At 44.8% G+C, this 11699-nt stretch overlaps 1 long non-coding RNA gene across 1 annotated transcript in view; it reads right to left on the bottom strand.

Moving 5' to 3' along the window:
- Window positions 1-8444: 8444 nt before the first annotated feature.
- The window catches only part of LOC146855199 (uncharacterized), a 159531-nt gene continuing 156276 nt past the window's right edge, over window positions 8445-11699 (bottom strand). The window contains exon 3 of the long non-coding RNA XR_014980801.1: window positions 8445-9490. This is a non-coding gene — a long non-coding RNA (uncharacterized LOC146855199). The remainder of the gene's footprint in view (window positions 9491-11699) is intronic.

Raw genomic sequence — 11699 nt, 5'->3', positions numbered from 1 at the left:
GGCTGGCACCAGAAGCTGCAGTTCAAACACGTCCGGATTCACAGGAGAAACAGCTTGGAGAGTGGATGCAGGCAGGTCCTCCGGGGTTTTTGAGGTTGCTGGCCGCTGGACACGCTGGAGTTTTGCAGGAGCAGGTTCGAGGGGAGGCAGGCCTGTAGGACTGGGGCCAAGTCAGTGGGCGTCGTCCTCTTGCACGACTTCTCATCCTTCTTTTTTTCTTGTTGTTGCCGGATCTGAGGAAGGAAGGTTCAGGGTGCCCCTAAATACTAAATTTAGGGGCGTTACAGGTAGGTAAAGGGCAGGGACCAATGGCTCCTTTCCATGGGGTGGGTACACCCCCTATTCTGCTACTCTCCAGTGGGAGGGGGGCAGGAGCCTGTCCTTGGTAGGCTGGGTCCTCCATCCTCAAGATGGCGGGGACTCGAGGTTGTGCTTCACCTCGCCTCCCCCACCTTAGGGGTGGAGTTGGCAGAGGTGGTCACACCTCTCTTCCTCACTTGTTTTTCCTGCCGGTTCTCCCGCACAAAGTGGGGGTAGAACCAGTGGGGACCAGTTGCTGAAAGCAGCAAATGGTCTGGAGAGGCTCACAAAGGTGGAATGCCTTTGAAGCTTCTCTTTCGTGAACCCTGCCCATCCTGGGGGAGGAGGCCTGGCACCTCGTCCCAGGATGTGCATTGTTTCAGGCCCCAGAGAGCAGCAGGCTCTCAACCCAGGGGTCCAAAAACATGTCTGGTGGTGGCAGCCTGTGCAGCCACTCAGTCAGGTCACTGGTAGTTGGTCGTTTTTCAGGGGGCATCTCTAAGATGCCCTCTGTGGTGCATTTTACATTAAATCCCACACTGGCATCAGTGTGGGTTTAATGTGCTGAGAAGTTTGATACCAAACTTCCCAGTCTTCAGCGTAGCCATTATGGTGCTCTGGAGTTCGTAATGACAACCTCCCAGCACCATTTACTCTTAATGGCAGCACTGCACTTACAGGGCCCAGGAATGGACCTGGGTACTGTAGGGGTACAGGGCTCATGCACCTGTACCCTCACCACTGGCATAGGGCACCCAGCTAGAGGGGTGACTGATGAATGCCAGGGCAGTGGTTTGTGGGTGTGGCACACAGGGATGTGTGCCATGTTGTCTCTTTGTTTTCTTCTGCACCCAGACACTCAGCCCTCAAAGGCAGTGTGTGTGTGTCAGGGTACAGGGTCTCTAAGGGTGGCACAATAAGTGCTGCAGCCCTTGGGGCCTTCTCTGGTCACAGTGCCCTGGGTACCTATGGTACCATTTACCAGGGGCTGACATGTGGCCAGAGATGCCAATTGGGTTTAGGCTTCGATGCAGTTTTAGGGAAGGAACACAGGCCCTGGGTACCTGATTGGCAGGAGCTCAGGGCACACTCAGTCAAAGTACATCAGCAATTCAGCAAAATGTTGGGGCATACCATGCAAGAAAGAGGGCACTTTCTCACAGATGTTGATATGTACTTGGTACATAGCTATAATAACAACTGTACCTACATTGGCTAACATCATAATTTGTACTTGGATGACATCATTAGGTCTCATAGTCAATCGCACATAACTGAAAGCTACAAGACCTGTGTGCACTCTCACATAATGGTGTTAGGAACATAGTTTGATGCAACAACATGTTACTCTTTCTCAACATCTTAACCACATCTATGTACCAGCAGATGTTTTGTCTCTCACTCCTGATGCCCTTTTAGTATTCCACACTTACCTCATGTGATCCAAGGTAGAATAGATCTTATATTAATAAATGGAATAACACTGCAGCCTTTACAGACAGCAGGTGCCCTGCTCAGTTAATATATTTTGATAAGTCACCATCAAGATGTAGGAGTCATGGAATAGGCTATATCACACGGATCACATTACAGTTGCACATCTGTCCATTGGCAGGTGAAGCAGTTCTAAGTGTCACACGTGTAATTCATATAGAAGTTATACACTGAATACTACGGGTATAGCAAGACCAAAGATTATGACTACAAGTATTGTGTCATGTCAACCCAAATGCAAGTATCAAATGTACTGTATGCAAATTGCAACACTTCTAACAGTTTGCCATGTAAACACAGTTTATCACACTGCCAATGACAATGACTGAATATTAATTCAGGGACATGTGGCTTACTATACCACCAGGCCAGGTAGAATCATTGTGTGGCCACAATCTTAGTGCAAAACATTTCTTGATACCTTGGGACAACCTTATTTCTCATTGTATACATCTTGCTGATGTCCACATCTCACAGGAACTAGGCTGCTTATCCCTCTCTGATAAATACCATAATACACATATTGTCCAGCTTAGATGCCGTTGTGTTCTTCATCTGAATATATCTGCCCTCCTCAGATAGCAGTGAAGCCACATTTACAGATATCTGATTTACAGTGCTAAACCATAGTTTTATTTGGCTAAATATATTAATGCCCCTTGTAACAACCATCAATACCATTGGGAATGTGTTACTTTCACTACCATGTACTAATCCCCAGGGTCCACCTAAATCACACTTTGTTAGGCACTCTCAGACATCTGTTGGCACCTACATATAGTCCAAAACCTGAAATCTGCTTAAAATCAGAAAGGAGGTTTTCGGTCACTCATTTATGGTTAGTTCCAGCCTGACCTGTGACATCAGTGCATTTAAGTCTGAATATTGCCAGCTGCTTCATTGGACAACAGATAGCACCAGTGCTGCTTGTAAAATTAATCACACAGATCAATCTGTACTTACCAAGGCCTGCAATTACACAGTGCCTGCTTGCTAGAAGTATTGCATGGCATGTCACAGTCAAGTTCACAAGCATCAAATAACACAAAAGTGTTGTTGTCGCAATACAGAGACCAGGGCAAACAATGGTATTTGGGATGAACTATGTTGCGCATCACCGAAATACGTAAAGGGTTTTATCTTGCACATTGTGTCGTCATGAGTCCATCATACAATGGAATAACACTAGTGGAAATACCCAGCCTATTTTAGTCTTAAATGTCCCCAATTGGAAGGGACCTAACCATGCACAAACAACTATTGTTGCATAGGTTACATGCTACACATTACATGGGTCTCGATGGTCTCAAAACGTAAGTCATAACTGGCTGCAATACGTGAACATATTTGGTATGGTACAAAGTTCATCAAGGCACACACTCACCCCCTCCTTGCTGCTGTCTGGCTCTCAACTGCCCATTGAGGGTGCCACTGCCAGGATGCAACGCATTGGGGGGGTCAGGGTGCGGCGCATGCCCCTCCTACCTGGAGGTGCCAGGCCTAGCTGGACTTCGGTGATCTTCTTGGCCAGCCTCTCAAGTCCTGCCACAGTTTTCGGCAGTGGCTACTGCGCCGATGTGTGACCCCCCCAGAGAATGCACCTTTCAGGCAATGGTCCTCCATAGAAAAACATTCTGATAAGCGTTGACTTGTGAGGAGGATATGGTATCAGACACTTAGTACACATGCAAAATGTACACAACAAGGTACTTCGTCACATAGGTCATAAATAGCTAGCTTAACCAATATCCAAGTTAGCAGACTAGAATTCTCAACACTGCACCTGTTCTCAAACATGCAACATTAAGATATTTAATAACATTTTAATTTCCTGGTGACCCCACACTCTAACCTGACCTTGCCCTAAGTGACTATGCAACACCTCTCACTACACTGTGGATGGGACAACACAGGTGGAATGAAATCTCATAACTGCTAACCTTAGCACACCTATGTATTTTGCGGAAAACAACAGTAGCATTTTGGCCCTGGAAATAAACCTAACTAGTATGGTAATTTACCAATGATTTCACTATGTCAAGAAAATATTGTTCAACATGATCTACACATGGACTGAATGGACATTATAATCCATATACTTGGTCGCCTGCCTACATCTGACCTGACTATTGTTGAGCACTGGGATTTGCTATGTGAGGACTTGTGACATAACTGACTTAAGGCAGATATTGTATCATGTGAGTGGATTTGTTGTTGGGACTGTAACCATCAACAACTTAACCAAATATGCAAATGACATTTCACATTTACCATTAGAGTTGGATTAGCTAGGACTCCATAAGCAAATATGTCTTGAATTATGACAGGAAATAAGGTATCATTATGCCAAACTGATGTGTACATGCCTAACTATTACACCATACAAAGTTTATGGTAGATGATGAGATATTCACATGAGAACAGCGATATGAAGTCAAGGCCAGTACTAACACATATACAGAAGTGGACTTGTTCTTCACATATCCAAACACACTTATAAACATTTGGCTACAGATTCAGATGTGTGTCTCATTGCAACAGTTTGCCCTATATTCATGGTTAGCTGACATTTAAAAAATGTATTCTGTCCAAATTGTTTTCACCTACTCCTCTTGTGTCCCATACAGCTGCTTGTGCAGGGGAAGGACCATGTCCGCTAGCAGCTTCAGCTCTGATGGTGTGGAGGTGGTGGCCCTGCTCTCTGTACAGCAAGACATTGTAGCTCTCAGAGAATGTGAACAGCAGCAGAGAGATGGGGAGGCTTGTAGAAGTGTAGTTTCTGAAGGCAAGTGTTCTGTATTGCAAACCACACAACATACCTAGACCGCATAGGCGGTCCTCTGTGCGGGTGGTCAAGGGGATAAGTCCTCGTCGATCGCATTTTCCAAAGTCATCCAAAATAGCCAGCGGACTGCGAGCTAAAATATTACATTAGCAATGGAAATTTACCGCGTCGGTCATCACTGTAGTCGGACACAATCAGCAAACTGCAACTATCACCATAACAAGTTACAGCCTATGGCTATGTCTGCCTCGGTTCTGAACTGGCTACTGCAACTTTTGAATTTAGGATCAGTTGGTGTAAAAATTTGCAAATGTTTTGTACTACACCATGCCTGGATGCATTATATTGTGAGTTGAAGGAGCATGCAAATCAAACGGCCACACTCGCATGATGAAGTCACCTTGAGAGGACCCTGAAACACTTGTTGGCAGGCTAAACCACCAAGAAAGTACACAGTACAGTTTCTGATTTTCCACCTTCTCTCAGGCAGTATTTGGTCCACGTCCATTAACAGGTGTAAATACATCATATACACTGTGTGATGTCCAGGTGGAAAGGGTATATGTGTCTGATGTACACAATCCTACCTTCCCACAGGGCCATAACACTCAAAAGTCCCAGCACCCTACTGAGGCATTGCAAATAAATGGAGCATTGTAAGTGATCTTTGTGTACTATACTTAAGTGTTCATCTGCATGTCGAGAAAAATGAACATTGTCAATGGGTTGTGTATGTCATTGTATGTGCAATGCAGACATAACAGGACAGTGTCCACCATGTAACATTTGTCTGCATGAAGTGCCGTGTGAAACTCAAGATGTATGTGGGGTACATGATGCAATACATAACATGATCCTACTGTGTTTATGAGTAAACTTGCTCAGTCATTTACAATACCCAAGTCATGTCTTGGCTTGTTAGATTGGACTATGTGTTGTTTGATTCAGCCTCACAAAAATCTGTCACTAGTGATATGACTCTAGTGTACTTTCATTCCAGTGTAAGTATACATTTGAGACATTATCAAATGTGACATGTATGCTGAGGCATGTTTGGAATCTAATTGTTCTGATAAATCTGGTTTGCATTGCCATGGACAATCATGTGTGGTTACTTGGTCTTTGGTGTTTGTCTAAGTACATGTTACTGGGAACACTGTGATCTGACACCTACTATGTTTACACTCCAAACATAGGTATCGCGGAGGAGCCATAAGAGCCTCCCGTCTACAGGCCCTTTCCAGACCTACAAACTGAAAGAGAGAGACATGATCAGAAAATACCGTCTCAATAAGGCAACAATGAATGATTTGTGCCAGTAGTTGGCACCATCATTGCGTCCACATCGCTACTATCCTACATCACTGACACCCAAAGTTAAGGTGATGGCAGTACTGCATTTCTTGTCCACGGGGTAGTTCCAGTACACAGTGGTAACATCTGGTGGAATGTCCCAGCAATGTACTTCCGCATCTACTACAGGCATTGACCAGACACATGGACAGCTACATCAAGTTTCCCAAACCTGGGGTATTGACCAATATCAAAGTTGATTTTATGGGTTTGGGCGAATCCCACGTCATTGGAGCAATCGATGGTACACATATTGCTTTGATTCCACCACAGGCCAATAAGCAAGTCTATGGGAACAGGAAGCACTTTAGCTCAAGCAATGTACTTGCAAGATATGTGTATTTCCCACATCTGTGCCAGATTTCCCAGATCAGCCCACGACTCGTACATTCTATAGAGCAGCGTCATACCCCATTTGATGACTCAACTACTTCCAGAGCGGGCCTGGGTTGATGGTAAGTTAGGTTTACAATGATGTTTTTGTGAGTGGTGTTGTGTGTCTATTTAGTTAATGTTTGCTTGAACATTGTACTCATGTCTATCTTCCATTTAGGAAACGCAGAATACCCCAACCAGCCATGGTTACTAACGTCATTGCAGAATCCAGTCACCCCAGGAAAAGCTCGCTTCATGAGGCCCCTGGGAGAACAAGACGGATAATGGAGCAGACGTTTGGCTTCTGAAGGCAAGAATCTGCTGTCTTGACAAAAGTGGAGGAGCCCTACAATATTCTCCGGGAAAGGTGTGCCAGATCACCATTGCCTGCTGCATGTTCCACAACCGGGCAATTAGGAAAAACATCCCACCGGCTGAGGATCCGGGGCTGGGCAATGAAGACAGTGGTGAGGAGGAAGGAGATTTTTCTTGCGACAACAACTTAACAACTTCTTTTCATGACTGGAAGTAGTTCAACAGTGTTTGTAGTTGTGTAGCTGTGTAGACTATCTGCATGTACACAGAGTGTCGGATAAGTGTACTAATGTTTATGCAGAACAGGTTTTTGATATGGTTATGGATACATGCATACTGTGTCATTCATGCCCAACTAGCGTTAATAGCAAAATAGTTCTGGCTGAATTTTCACTTTGCTCTTTTCTTGCGAGACATGATTTGTCCTTGCTTATCTCATTTCATCTTGTTTCACTTCACTTTGCCATGTCATCAACTGAGGAGAGTTTCTGAGTTATGGCATCAGCAGGCATATGATGCTGAGTCTGACTACAACCTGGACATGGAATGATCCTGGGAATGTCTGGCAAGGACTTTAATCAGGGCGAACAAAGCAAACACAAGGAAATGATGGACGGAGCGCTGAAACTTTTCAGACAGTCAGCCCCAGTCAGATCTGGCTTGAATCAATCATCGTTCTTTAGCTCACTTCGCCACCCCAGTTCAGACACAGGTATATGCAAATCAATCTTGACCCTGTGCCTCATGGGAACAGTCCAGCCCCAACTGCCAAGCCATATCTTCCCTGTACCGGAAGCAAGCATCCTGGGACCGGTTTCGAGCTAACAGCCCTCATCAGCCAGGATAGCTTGAATCCAGTGGCAAAGTGAGTAAGGGACCCATGTCTGGGCATACCCTGCCAACTTAGGGCGAACAAAGCAAACACAAGGAGATGATGGATGGAGCGCTGAAACTTTTCAGACACTCACCCCCAGTCACAGAGCTGGGTTTAATCCATCATCGTTCTTTAGCTCACTTCGCCACCCCAGTTCAGATACAGCTATATGCAAATCAGTCGGACTTTAATCATACATATCTGTTATAACACCTGCTTGCAATAGTAGGAATGGAAGTTGCTTTAACGCCAATGGACGTTCATTCCATTATGTGTACTTTCTTTTGCAATATGTATACCATATTGTGGTAAAAAATAATTTGGTTGTGTGGATAGACCATGGTAATTTAGATTCATATCACCTAGATAAACAATGTGTGAAAACTTAATGTAGCTGTAGATGTGTGTCCTCATTGTATACCATGGTGCAAATACCACACCACTGACATGCTTGTAGCCAACCTAAAGATGCAGCACTACTTGTTGTAATGGGACCTGTTCGCACTAGCCAGTAGTACAGTCCTATTTGCTTTTCTTTTCTCTACAGATTGTGTATCGCATTTATCGTGTTTGTAATCTGCTACCAGGTGTTCTCGAAAAATATAATATGTGTTTTGCATTGAAGTTAGCATTCCCTGATGTAGCTCCACATGAATTGCTGTTAAGTTGACTGAACATGACAAAATAGGTTGGTGGCATAGATTGTTGAGTGGGAGGTCAACTTGTGATTGTTCATACAATTGACTGTCTATGAATAGGTACAATGGAGCTTCTATGATACACTAAATCTGTAGGACTATCTTGTGGTGCCACGTTTGTTTGACTTTGTGGCACTTAAGATACAATTTACATATACTCGTTGACCTAGGTTGATTACTTTTTCATCACAGTGATCACATGATACAACAATTTGAGATAGATGTCAAAGGCACAACATGAACTGGTATTGATGTGCAAAGTGTTTTTTTTGGGCAAACATGGTGAATAGGTAACGACACACAATATGATCCATGATAACATAAAAATGAAATTAGAGACGTTGACAGTGTTGTTGGTTGAAATCCCAAAAAACATAGGCACAGTTATCAGAGTCCAAAGTCTGATAGTGTACTTCTGATGTGGAACATTTGGTGGAATTGGTCAACAAAATGAACAGTTAGCGCACAAAGAAGGATATCAGGTGAACCGTTTTTTTACTGGCTATGAGTTGTGCAATGCCATCTGACCTTCCCTTATTTTTTTATTTGGACGACCTGCCCCACGTTTTAGGGGGGGGAACAACAACTGCAGGTTGCTCGGGTACTGAGGATTCTCCACCAGCATGCCTCCCTGTGGCTTGCGCAGATGTTGAGGGCACAGATGGAGACGTCATACACAGGAAGGGGTACTTGGATGTGAAAATACCTGGCAGAGGGTGGTACTGATCTCCCTCAGCGCCCCTATGACTTCAACCATTCAAGCGCTCAAGTGTTTGGTCTTGGGACACCTGCAGTTGTTCAATGTTTCGGAAGTGTCCAGAAACCTGGTTGATTGATCCCTGGTACCCCTCATAGGCATCCAGTACCCGGGAGAGGTTGGCTTGAGCATCAGGGGTACCAGCTGTTTGCCGACTTGGATCCACACATCCCCACCTACCACCCTTCCCCCATGGGCTGATACAGTTTGTGCCTGCACAGTCTAACAGGATCCTACTTCCTCATTTGCTGGATTTGGGTTTGTTAACTCTAGAGTGGACTGTGTTGCTGTGTTGATGTTGTTGCCCGTGGTTGATGGTGTATCTGTTGTGGTAGGGGGCAGCTGTGTGTTGGTAGCTGAGGTGGGAGATGCCACAGTGTCACCTGCTAGTACAGTCTGCTGAGCCAAACCTGATGGGTCAGGTTGCTCTTCCTCGTCCAAGGGTACAGGAGAGTCTTCTTCGCTCGGGAGCTCAGTCAGGGTTGGAGACTGAGGCTGGCTGGTTTCTTCACTCTGCAGGGAGGTGTTCCCAGATCGCCCTATTGGTATAGATATGACACAATCAAATATGTGATTATACATTGTACCTCAACTTGTACACATTCAGTAAATCCTTGGATCCTAAAACAGTTTTAGATGGATGATTTGGCACCTACCCCAAGATGTTAGGCTTTTTTAGCATAAACAATGCAACTTTATCATGATATGAATTATAGTCTTGCTCCACCTCTATGCTTAGATGGTCATGTTCTCAAATGTAATTGTAATATGTCTACTGACACTGACTGGCACCAGACACTCTGTATGTGAAACTTGAGGATTAGTGAGCTCCACATCTAAATGATTGGCATGACATACATAATCCTAAATTAGAAATGTTATATGTTATTCCTGTGTGCGGTGCCTTGTCTCTGGATCTGCAGGCGCATTGAATTATAGCCTAATCCTGTACAGTGTCTTTTCCATTACAATTTAGTCATGTTATGAGTGATAGTCTCATTCTGTTGTACTCAAGAGACTGGGGAATATCAGCCTAAGTAGGCATATGTCTATGTGCATACCATTGTGTGTACACAGCTCAGTGGTTTTTACCTTACACTCCATAGTGAGATGTGAGGTCAATTGTTTTGGAGGTACATTACAGGTGACTGATTCGGTGAGCTTGTGTTAGAAGGTCTGCTGGGATTTGTGGTCATTTCAAACACTCCTCCCTCCTTCCCCCCCACTTGTCCAATAACTTCCTGCCAGTGAGGCGAAGTGTAGTAGCAAGAGTGCTGGCCTGTAGTTTGGAGTACAAGGCCTGCTGGGATGTGTGGCCCGTGTAGAGGCCACACATCACAGAGGTGACTGTAGTTTGGAGTGGAAGGCCGGCTGGCATTTGTGGTCATTTCAAACATTCCTCCCTCCTCCCCCCCCCCACTTGACCAATGAATTCCTACCAGTTAGTGTGAGTGTAGTAACAAGAAGGCTGGCAGAGGTGCCTGTAGTTTGGAGTACAATGCCTGCTGGGATGTGTGGTCTGTGCAGAGAGTCCTCCCACCCATCACGGGAGCACTTCATTTCCAGGTGACTATTTGGTGCTTGCGTCTTGTGTTGCCTGTGTCTGTTCACTATATCTGGCGCAGCTGTTATGCCTTCCTCCACTCTCGCCCTTAGGTGGTGCCGACACAAGACCCAAAGAACCACAGGGGGTGCCCCACCACGACATCCACCACATTGCCCTCACCTTTTCCTTGGCAGCCTCCCCCGGTCCCCTCTTCAACCTGGTTAGTGATTTTTGGTCTTTTCGGCTAGAGAAGGGCACAGGAGGTGGTTGTCCACATCGTCCCCGTGGAATCTCTCCACAAGCAGAAGATAAGACTTGTGGGGACCTGACAGTTAATAGGTAAAACACTGACAGACTATATGTAGACATTTGTAAGTGTGATTGTTTGTGAAAGTTTGGATGATCAGTGCAGGTATACTGATTGTCAGCATTAGCTACACATCTATAGTAATTTTAGACCATTGGAGTTATGTGTGCTAAGGTGTCATGGCTGACTTGTGGCTGATGCTTGGTGGCCACTTATCAGATTCCATTTCTTAAGGTATTCTAAAAAAGCTCTCCGGCGGCATGATGGCATACACCTTCTCCTCCCGGGCAGTCAAGGATACGGATGGCACAGGAGAGCTACCACCAGTCCGTTGTGCAACCCAGTGGTTGCTGTTGACTATGATCTTGACCCTCTTCCAGACTTCATACCACTTCTTCCTGATATCCTCCACTGTACAAGGGTGTTGGCTAATGTGTTAACCTTGTTTACTATCTGTTCCACATCAGGTTTTTCTGGGAGATGGAAGTTTGTTGGACTTGAGTCCCAAATAACTGTGGCTCAACTCAATAAGATTTCATACACAAGCACTGTCAACTCCTCATCTGAGAAACACGACTGTCTCTTTTTGCTCATTATGAATTAGTGTGAGATTGAATAGGTGTATAAGACAAGAAAGAACCAAAAAATTGTGACATGTGCAGTGAGTGATGCAATAGCAGTGGTGAATGTGTTAAGGGATGGCTACAGTGTAACTGGAAACAGCAATGTGCTCCGTCAGACTCTGCAGTATTGTGGTAACAAAGGATCATGGTCTACAAAAGATTTTTTTTATAGGTGGATGAGTGTCTACTCTTTGAATTGACATCAGTTGTGTAGTTTTGTGAAATCATACTACGGTTGGTGTTGTCTTACTTAGCATCAGTTTCTCAGATTT

The sequence above is a fragment of the Triturus cristatus genome, chromosome 4_1, assembly GCF_964204655.1.
Source record: "Triturus cristatus chromosome 4_1, aTriCri1.1, whole genome shotgun sequence".
Lineage (NCBI taxonomy): Eukaryota > Metazoa > Chordata > Amphibia > Caudata > Salamandridae > Triturus > Triturus cristatus.
This window is presented reverse-complemented; position numbering and strand designations above follow the sequence as displayed.